The sequence below is a fragment of the Lytechinus pictus genome, chromosome 16 (assembly GCF_037042905.1).
Source record: "Lytechinus pictus isolate F3 Inbred chromosome 16, Lp3.0, whole genome shotgun sequence".
NCBI lineage: Eukaryota > Metazoa > Echinodermata > Echinoidea > Temnopleuroida > Toxopneustidae > Lytechinus > Lytechinus pictus.
In genome coordinates this window covers 25,565,398-25,577,215 of record NC_087260.1, presented here as the reverse complement: position 1 = coordinate 25,577,215, position 11,818 = coordinate 25,565,398, and the positions used below count along the sequence as shown (strand labels likewise).

General features: G+C 35.4%; 1 long non-coding RNA gene across 1 annotated transcript; it reads left to right on the top strand.

Moving 5' to 3' along the window:
• The first annotated feature begins 635 nt into the window (after positions 1-635).
• On the top strand, positions 636-6,475 carry LOC135156970 (uncharacterized). Its single transcript, XR_010296034.1, has 3 exons — positions 636-741; positions 3,131-3,173; positions 5,525-6,475. It is a non-coding gene; the product is annotated as an uncharacterized LOC135156970 (long non-coding RNA).
• The last annotated feature ends 5,343 nt before the right edge of the window (positions 6,476-11,818 follow it).

The window sequence follows — 11,818 nt, the reverse complement described above, 5'->3', positions numbered from 1 at the left end:
AGAAGATTGCAGTGGCTTTTAAGGAAACATATTGTTTATCCTCATTTTTATTAACCACACACCCCAGGGTATATTGGTGCTAAGGTCATTTCCAGGTCAATGTTGTCATGGCTAGGTGTGTTCTCATCCCTGAATCTGGTCCGTTTTGCCTCTTGACCCAAAATGACTAGGAATGGGGATTTGGTAGAACTGAGAAGGGGCGTGGCACTGATCCCCAAACTCTTGTTTTAAAGCTCATTACCATTCTGGTATTGTTTTTGTCATCATGATTTAGTAATTGATGAATATGAATCCTAAATTTTCCTTCTTCAAAGATATTTGTATAATTTCTTATAATATTGAATTACTGTATAGCCTATATACTATATAATACTTAAAGCCTACATGTAAGTTTGAAATTGGATAACAATACAATATTCTTAATATACAATATGTTTTGGTTTGTATGTATGACACACATGTTCAGGATACATAATTATTTAATAATTCAGGATAAAGAATAGTTAGAATACTATTCTTGATAAGTATGTTTTGGTTAGTGTTAGAAATTATTTATCACTTTAATATGACATTCATTTTTTCCTGTATGATTACACCATGATTGTAATAACAATTTTTCTCTCTCTCTCATTTCAGCAAAATGCAACAGGTGTAGATGTTTTTCTTGAATGTTGTCGATGTCTCAACCTTTATGAGATGGATTACTTTGGTTTGGAATATTACACAAAGGGAGATCATCTGGTAAGTTATGTATTTCATCTTAAAAAGTAGCACTAAAATTTATTTTTTTTACCTGAATCATTATGAAATGATTAAATCTATCAGGACATTATTATGTTTCTGAACACTAGTTTGGCCCTGATACTTCTAGATTTCTGTCATGTGCCATGATTAAGCATGTTATGTTCACTTCTTTTAAATGATCATAGTTTAACTTTGATCAGATTATACAGCATGAACACACTGGATTGCAAAACTTTCCCCACTATTTCTTTGCTGAGGTCACAACATTGTTATTAATCATATTGTTGGGGTTATAATCAAATATGGCCATGCGATCGATAAGAGATCAACATAATAATTTTCTTTAACCTTGAGGGATGAAGGTTTCTCTGGTATCTACAATTGTCCTTGTTTCTATATTCAGAAATATTACTTACTCCAGAAATTGTAATTAGGTGCTCTATTTCTGAAACTAATTGCATTGGAAATTGGAATTGGGAGGTAAGATCCGTCATTATTAATTTCGTGAAAAATGTTTGCGTACATGTGTACTCAGCACTCACAAATTAATGAAAGGGGTATTATTAGATCGGCATATTGTGAGCTTTGAATCCATGATTAGTTTGGATAATAGTTGATATACGAACAATGTGGAATTGCTTTACAATGATCTCTCTTTACATCTCATTTTATACTTGACGGGGCAAAGCTAGATTGAGGAATGGGGAGGGGTGTGAGGATTTGAAAACTACATTGAGCTGAGCTTGATTTTCTTTTGAATTTGTTCATATTCTAATTAGCAAATATCGTTAATGATTTATTTATTTTCGGGGGGATAAGTGTATTTGATAACATACAAATATGTAGAATTCAGGTAGGGGCATTTATGGAGAGATGATTAATACCCCTTTCACAAACCCAATTATGCGGATAATATCCGCATAATTTGGTTGTAAAATCGGAGCGGGACCAGAGTTATCCGCATCATTTCGATGCTGCAATTATCCGCATAATAGCAGCATCGGGACCAGATTTGGCTTTGTGAACGCATTTCCAAAGAAATGCGGATAATTGCCATGGTGCGGTCACAAAAGGTCACCCTTTTCATACACAACCCCATCGGAGGGGGCGTGTGCAATTGCCATGACAATTATCCGCCTTTTTCAGTACGGGCGCTCATAAAAAAATAGTGCGGATTATTTTCGGAGTTTGTGAATGCAATTTTTATTGAATTATCTGCATTACTCTTAGGCGGATAATTGGAGGATGGGTTTGTGAAAGGGGTATAAGTTGAAACTACTGACTCCCTCGCTTAGCTTGGTCAGTACAACTTTGTGGATTAGGGTAGAAGTCAGGATTGGAAGGTAAGGATAAGGAAGGGAGAAGAGAGGATTAGAAGGACAAGACTATGACACCGTTCTCACTACCTTCCTAAAACTAGTTTACTGGAAACTAGTTTAACGTCTAAAGAGAACAGTCGAAGCAATGTTGGAAGCGATCTTCCAAACCGGTTCATAAAACTACCTCGCGATGTAGTTTTCAAGATCGCTTTGCTTCGTTAAACTGGTTTTAGTGTAAGTGAGGACACAACCATTCTTCAGGAAGAGATCTTTGCACATTTTGAGCGCGCTACTCCACACACTGTGTGTAGAATGCCCAAGCTGCGGTTTCGAATTTCGCTCGAAACGTGTCACCCCACTGAGAGCATTCCCATAGCAACAAGATCGCTTTATGTGAAGTGATTTTGAAAACCACTTTCGTGTGATCAAAAGGGAACGCAAGCAAAGCGATCTTCATAACTGGTTTCCTGAACCGGTTTCCAGTAAACTAGATTTAGAAAGCGTGAATGAGAACGGGAGATGAGGAAAGGGCCACATCTCCAAGACCCCCCACCCCCAAGATATGTTCCTATATTCACCACTCAAGATACATTGCAGAATCATATTGTTATCATATTGTTATCAACGATCCGGTAGGAGACAATGCAGTTCGGTTAAAATCACTTTAAAAAGTGATTCATACCCAATCATCGCTTCAATGGCAAGCAGATAATTGGAAATATTATATGTGATTGCTTTATAACAATACAACCATAATTTTTTGTTGGTTTCCTCATTTTCATGAGGTGTGTTGGCTCAGTTGGTAGAGCGTCTGTCTCACAACCGGGAGGTCGGGGGTTCAAACCCCGGCTGCATCAGACCAAAAGACGTTAAAAGATTGGAGTTGCTGCTACCCTGTTAGGTGTTCAACAATTAAAGGGATAGAGCCTCGTCGATCTGGCGCTGCACAGCGGCTGCCGGGCCCACGATCAATTGGGCAAAGCAAATTTTCTGAGTATTTCATTTCATGCCTATTTCGAACAATAAATTATGGATTTTCATTTTCATATTTTTTTCTCATTCTATAGGTTTGGCTAGAACCTGAGAAACCTGTTCTCAAACAAGTTGCAGGTGAGTAGTATAATTACTGAAATTATAAGATTTTTTACTTGAATGCTGGTTTGCAGACAGAAATCTAAGATTCCTGGTACATATTTGACAGCTTTCAAAGCTGGTTCTGGAGCTGGCCACCTCGAGATTATTCATCCTTTACATGGCTAGTAGCCCAAAATTTCTGTCTAAATACTTATAATACAGGTGGTTAACCTCTTGTCGCAATTTCATGAAGACAAAAAAGATATTGAACAGCGGACAAAAGATCATATCTAATTTTGGGGGGGGCTATTTACTTTTGACAACCTACTGTGGCCTGCCAAAATCTGTTACATTGGATAAGCTTTACTATTGCAGTGAATAGGAATGTTCTGGGGCTCTTTCTTTTGATTTTCAGTTCTCTTCTGAGCATTTCAGACCAACTCGCCGAGCCTCTTCGTAATAATTTCACAGTAGACATGACTTTCGTATCATTAGAGAATGACACAAGTTTAGGAATAATGTATTTGGAATGGGTAAAATTCAGCACGGTGTAAAATATGCTTTTTGTAAACACATAGCCTATGTACAGATCTAATACAGTGGACAGAATTCTACAAAGTCAGTGCTTATTGAAGTGTTATTTGTGGCACTTTGATCAGAATACAAAGCTCTTGAGGTGAATCTTTCTTTAAATCTTTTAGGTTACACAAAAGAATAGGAGAACAATAGGTGTTGTGTGGATGTATCCATTTTTGTGTGTACACCCACACTAGGCTGTACATTGACATTGAGATGCACCTGTAATCTGCAGCAATTCTAGTCTGGTGATTCAGACTTTTTATAGAAGATACCACCCTAAATATCATGAATATCGAGTATGGTATTGTGTTGTATTTGGTATGAAAAAGGAACGTTGTAGAGAGGAAACTGGTGTTCTCTAATTACTTGTAGCCACATTTTTTATAAAAATTATGATTATGTAAACTTTAAAAGTTTATTGACCTTTTTATTTGGTATTTCATTGTATAATAAAACAAACTCATCTGTTGGTGATGCACATAGAGCTCATAATATTCATGTACATCAAATTTTTAAAAGTCTTGAAACGCATACAAATACTGGGTTGTTTATATCTGCTATGAGAACACAATTCACTGAACTATGTAGGCATCTCATCTGGACACAAAGCGTTTAAATTGGGCCAAATCTGAGCACAAAAGTTGTTTTAGATGTCAATTGGAGATTAGCCTTATTCTGGTGGCACTGAAACTGATTCACAGATTAAAAACTGTTGAGCTACATCATTGGCTAGGGTATCCATATGACTTTTTCTCAAGTTATGGATTTATAGGCCTATGTGTATCTGTGGGAAAGAGATACCATCATTAATTTAATGAAAAGTGGATCTCTAATTACCTTTCACTTTCTATTGTTTTCAAGATTATGAATATGCAAATATAGTGGTTATTTCAATCTTTAAACTATGACAGGACAGCCAAAAGTAGGGAACATTTCTAGTTCTCATTGATAAGCAGTTTTAGTCATAGGGTGAAAAAGTAAACATTGTTTACAGTCCTATTCGAAAACCTGGACATGCATAAAAACAATTTGTGTAGCACTTATAAAGAGAAAGCACAGAGCAAATAGAAATATGATACCAGTCAAAATTTATCTGCTAGATAGATATAGATATTCACCTTTGAGTTTGTGGTATTTTGTAATGAAAGCTTGCTTTAAAGATAAATTCCAGTTGTGGGAACGATCTCAAAATGACTTTTTACAGAATTTAATATAAAGATCACCAAAGTGTCCGTTTGTATGAATAAAAAATATGTGCCAAAGGATTCTGGAAGAAATTGTGTAATTGCTGAGAAATAAGCAAAATAAGCGCGGATTCGGTCACTTCCGTCGGGTCTTTATTCCAGCAATAATAATACACTGTCCCACGTGTGCCTATCTGTGTTGGCGATCTTCAGTGTGATCGTTTTTAGCTAGGTATTATGATTTCACAAAGTTCAGTTTACATGTAACTGTACCAGATCTAGATCCACGATGATATATCAATACTTTTCCTTGGTTTTACAGACTTTCTCACGAATTCAGTGTTTTACTGCAACTACGTTCATTTAGCTTTAAGTGTTTCATAATATTCTTCACAGAATAGACTTTTATTTATAAATGGGACGAGGTCTTCGCTTTCACTTTTGTATTCCTTGTGTTGGTCTGAACAGTCAGGAGCATATTGTCAGTCACCGCAATCCAAATGTCAGGATAATTTAATTACAGCTTTTGACAATGAAGTCATTTTATATCTGTGACTAATGCTAAAAACAAAAGCAAATGTTTGCATTTTGTAGTTTAAACTCATTGATTGTTTTGTTTTTTAGGGACCTGATTCAGCATTGAATGATAGGCCAATGTGGTCAGTTTGACCACTACCATAATAGATGACCATTAATCAGAAGGGCGAGGACTCCTCAAAATTTAGGAGTCAATGACATCTTGAGTTTATGAAATGTGTGAATCAGAGACCCTCACATACAGTACATGTGTATGTATAGCCATTGGTGCCAATGCAACAAAGAAATATCACATCTTCATATTTTAGCCTTAGGGATGAAAGTCATTACTCTTGTGACAAAAAAAAAGATAATAATATAAGATTCCATTAATAGCACCTTGCGGTGTGCGTATTAATGAACATTATTGTGTTGTACAATGTTTTCTGTGCAGTCAAACTTTACATGTATAGATGTTTTTCCATATCTTTTGGAGCTCTATCCTATGCTGAGTTGCATCATCTGTTGACCATTAGCACATCTCTCAACACTCTCTGCCTGCCCCACCCCACACCTCTCTCATTAGTCTGCACATGCAGACCCAATTTGGACATTTGAATATAATTTAATGAAGTCTTGAGCCTAGTCTAGCTTTGCCTGTCATTGCTCATGTCATGGACAGTTGAGAGTTCAGAGGTTATAAAAGGACAAGATATGAGCAAGAGACTGCCTCTGAAGTGTACTTGTAGTCTCAAAACGAGACTCTTTGTAATGTTCTCTAAACGACAAAGGTTTGAACCAGCAAACTACAACCCATCCTCGCAGTCACATGACTGCATAGGAGTGTTCACTCTAAACACACCATAATGAGGATCTGTAATTAAATTGCACTCTATAATAATGTCATTAACCAGGATGGGACTGCCTGATTCTCCTCTACCACTGGCCGATTTTCTGCAAGGCTTCACAAATTGATTTCCAAGGCCTGCGCGCCCCTTAATGCCCCTCCACGATTCCACACCCATTCACTCACACAGTCTGCTGCGTAATATCGTTCCTCTATAGAGACTTGCAATTAAAAGCAAACATTTAATAAGGGATCCATGTTCACATTGATAAGACATTGGAGATCCCTGGGAATAATTTCAATGTGTGCGTTCACACCTCCCCGATCTGAAAAAACATTAATTAGTTTTAGGTGTGAAAGATGAGTACCAAAAAAATGTTTGATGGGTGTATGCATATTGAATATATATAATTTTAGGAGATTATGATATAATCTTTGAATTTTTTTTTTTTTTTTAAAGAACAATTATTCATAAATGCATTTGATTGAAAATTATATTTGTTGTGCTATAGTGTGGCATTACAGAAATAGTTTGAGCTATATTAATGCAAATGATAAATATGATGCAAAATATATTGTTGTGTATAAAAATCAAATTATTTATTCTAGGTGTGAGCCACACAAAAATAGCTAGTATGCAAGCCTCGTCATCCTGCTCTGAATCTATGTCTTTTGTTTCTTCACCAAGTTCTCATGGGAATGATTTAGGCTGTAAATTATGTCGGCTCAAATGGCTCTGTTTACAAATCGCCAATAAATTTTTAATCAGAAATGGGGTAATTTAGGGGGCTGTTTAATAGACTTCGCTTATTTCCCTCGCAAGTTAAAAAATGTGTCAGGGAAAGGATACACCCAAATATTTATCCATCTCACTTTAGGTGTTGCCGAAACTTTATCATTAATTAAACGCTTTTCACAGCTGATTTATTGTTACTACGTGATCCCTGGATATACATGTAGGGCTTGTAAAGTTTTTTTTTCTTTATTTATGTTGTAGATTGACCTTTTTTTGTATTACATAGAGGGGGCTACATGTACAATTTGACTACACCCAATAATGAACAATAATGATGAATAGATTATGGTGATGATGATGAGATGATGATGATGATGATGATGATGATGATGATGATATGATGATGTAATGATAAACACGATGATAATGATAGTGATTATGGTATTGATGGTGAAGGTGGTGGTGGTGATAATAATGAGGATGATGATGATGATGATGATGATGATGATGGTGGTGATGGTGGTGATGATGTAATGATAAACACGATGATAGTGATTATGGTATTGATGGTGAAGGTGGTGGTGGTGATAATAATAAGGAGGATGATGATGATGGTAGTGATGATGATGGTGGTGATAGTGATGGTGGTGTTAATTATGATGGTGATGATTATGATGATGAAGATGATGATGATGATGATGATGATGCTGGTGATGATGATAATGATGTTGATGATGGTGGTAAAAATAAAGGATAATGATGGTGATGGTAACTGGCGGTGGTGATGGTGGTGGTGAGGATAATGATGATGGTGGTGGTGATAATTATGGTGATGATTTTAACGATGATGATGATGGTGATAACGATGGTGATGACGACGACAACAACAATGATGATGATGATGATGATGACGATGGTGATGATGACGACGACAACAACAATTGTGATGATGATGATGATGATGATGACGTACTTTGTCTACCTGTCTGTATATTTACATGTAGTAGGCCTTAGTATCTATCTTTTTGTCCAATTTTCTATTGTAACTAAATAGCCATCTATCTGACTGTCTAACTGTATGTCTATCTGTCTAAACCATTTCATCACAAATTCTTTTTGCTATACATCAATGAAAGGTATATTGAATGGAAGTTTAAGGTTAGGGAGGGGTGAGAATGTTTTCGTCTGGACAGGAAAATAGTAGGATGTGAGTCACCAAAATAAGCTCAGAAACTGACTCTAGACACTCCATATCAGAACACTAGCTATGTGTTGTATATTAGGACCTATTAATATGACTTTAAAAATATGAAAATACAATATTCACTCATAGATATGCTTGTGCACCTTCATGTAGATTATACATGTAAATGGCTACAGCCTGGGTAAAAATGAATATCAGTACCTCAAGCATAGATACAAGGGCTTAATAATATGCATTTATTATAATCATCATCTTCATAGTCATCACCATATTACATCATATCACAGTATATTATTAATGTTTTTATTCTAAACATATATTCCTTGAAGATGTGTGATAACTTTATTTTTGGTATATCAAATCATGCACCAGTTTAGAACAATTTGCTGCAAGCCAACCATACATAAAAGCAAATAACTATAAGCCTTCGTTTTTTTATGTAGCCTCCAGTGTTTTTTCAAGGCAGACATTAAATACCTCAACTGGTCCGTCCAATTGGATTTAATTACATCAAATGCACTGACTTGAATAAAAGAAATTAAGCAATCGATAACTGAATTCATGAGGAGGCAGAATTAGATTGTGGAATAAATTGATGCAGGTTTTATTATGGACATCCTAATCTCTTGTAATATCAAGTGGTTATCCCACGGCAGTTGTAAGCTAAAAGGCAAATGTACAATTTTACATTATGAGTTTCTGGTGAAAATTTGATCAATTTTCTACTACTGGTATCTGACAATACCCAAACTTCTTTAAAATCACTTTGATATGTCTGCAGCATGTATGTCTACATGTAGCAGTGAATAATTTTGCTTTACAAATTTGAATAGCATTATTGGTCATAAGAGAAAAGCTCTCAACTATTCATGTACAGTCCTATGTAAAAATATGCTATACCAAAGACTTTATGCATAGCAGTCTTTCAAAAATGTGGAGCAAATTGCGATGCGATACCAGGAAAATTATTCCCTGATGTAGGTATAATGTTCCTCATGTAGACACTATTCCTATTAGTTTGATGATAAGTACAGAGTTTACCGATGAAAGAGCATTTTTGCTCACCTTGGTTGTCATGGTAATCTCAAGAAGTCAGAATCTGAGGTGAAAATTCTCCAAAAGCTCTTCCTGTTATCAGTATTCCTCTTGATCTTCTCTTCCTTTGCCACCCCCCCCCCCCCCTCTGTACTTTATAACCTCAACCGAATCTTACACTCAGTTCACTGCAAAACTTGTCTCTCTCTCTTTTTAACAATTATACTTAAAAAAACACACCAAATTTTCCCAATTTTTAGTTCAATATTAATTATCGTTGTAACATATTTCTTTTGGGCAATATGAAGATAGTACAGTCGTTTTTCAACATCCAGACATTAAAGTGCATTGCATTCCCCCCACCCCTATTAATCAGTCTGCTTAATTTCTAAATAATTTGAAATCAATTTTTTATTCCCTGAAACTAAAATTTGCTATGATTTCAATCTTGACTCTAAATTTATCATGATGATTGTGGACCATAGCCTTCTATCATATTGCATTGTAGTTTTCACAAATCTATGCACACCATCATCACTCACGCTCTTTGCTAATCAATTTCACCTCTACCAATGATATTTCATTTTCTGAAATCCCTCTATAGAGCTAGCTTATTACATGAGATTATATGCCTGGACATGACATTTGCGTAGACTTTGGGTTGTCAGTCGGATTTCTTTTAGGATTATCCATCGTAAGTGGATAGGGTTTACATGATCGATTAGACCTACATGTGCAGGAAAATACGTCACCAGTTTTTATAGGAATTTTTTTTTTTTTAGACACATTTGAATGGAATAACTTGCAGATACATGTGTATGATTTTTTTTTTGGAGACACGTTTGAATGGAATAACTTGCAGATATATTAATTTTATTTGTAGACACGTTTGAATGGAATAACTGGCAGATATGCCAGATTCAGCGATGCCAAATTTTTATCAATTCATTTCCAACATAGAAATATTACAGAGTCATTACATAGATAATTTTTGGCAGTGAAAATTGATGAGATGGGTGCATATTCCATGGGTTGAAGTAATGGCTTTACTCCACTGTGTAAAAAAATGTATTGTTTTAATTGATTTGAATAAACAATGGGGTTGTTTAGATAAATGGTGTTCTCAAATCAATTTTGATAATTGTATATTTATTATTACATGTGATTTCATCAATGGACTCTTCCTCATTATGCAATTGAGTCTTATCAATGCATTAACATAATTTCCAACCATTGTTTCCATGCATAGTCAAGAGATATTCAAGTTCAACTCCAAATTCAGCATATAACACATTGAATAAACATGCAGTCAAAATAAAATGTAAAAATGAAATAAAATGCATATATGCCTACATATAGGAACAAAAAAATGATAAATGATAATAATGATAATAATAGCTGGATTTATAAAGCGCTTTTTGCCAGAGGATACAAAGCGCTGCTATTATTACCCCTGCTTTTGCTCAAGCTACCATCATCAGTTCTCAATGTATGCAAGGAATGAATCCTGCCGGGTACCCATTTACCTCACCTGGGTCGAGTGCAGCACAGTGTGGATAAATTTCTTGCTGAAGGAAAACATGCCATGGCTACTATTCGAACCCGCGACCCTCTGTTTCAAAGGCGAGAGTTAGAACCACTAGACCACGACGCACCCACTAACAGGAATAAAGTCAGGTGCAGGTGTTAAAAAACAAACCCACAGGCATCTTTTCAAGACAGTATACATAATAAGATTTGATAAAATCAGAAAAGCATAGAACAAATCCAATCAATGATATATTCAAATGCATATGGATATTGCCTTGTTCTAGACTTAGGGTTTGAAGGTAGGAAACTTCCAAATTACTTGTTCTCCCGTCTTTAGTACAGGAGCTCTTTGAAAACAGGAAGTATTTGACTAACATTATAATTAGCTAGGGGTCCTGCTTATCTCTTCATTTCCCTTTCGCTAATTAGAGAGGAAGGGAAATATATTTGATATGTTTGAATTTGTCCTTAACAAAGCAAATTTGTGTATCATTTCTGAGCCAGTGTATTCTTTCCTTTCAAAGCAAAACAAAAACTTATACAAAAGAAATATAAAAGCAAATGTTTTTAACATATTTGAGCCAGTTTCTGCCTTTTCAAGCAAGAATTAAAATAAAAAACATACCCCAAATAATCATACAAAGCAAAGGATTGTATCCTTTCTGAGCCAGTTTCTGCTTTCTTTTCAATCATTTTTTGCAGCGTTCTGAATGGAATCAAGTAATGAAAATCAGTAAACTGTAAGATTTGAATGTTAAAATGACATTTCAGTATTGTGTGATACGTTTGTGATGATGACCAGTTATTAACGAATTCATAATTTCTATAAGTTCACTATCAGCCAATCAAAATGAAGGATTTCAGTAGCTTTAAACTGTTATTGCAAATTTGTTTTAATAACAAGTTTTATGAAATGAGGGGGGCAGAAGTTCAATGAACATGGAGTCATTTGCAGGTCAAAGTCCTCTGTTTCAGCTTCCCATACTTTACCCTGTAGTATTTCTAGGGGAAATAGGGGCATGCATCATTCTCTACTTTCAGGGGGTGCAA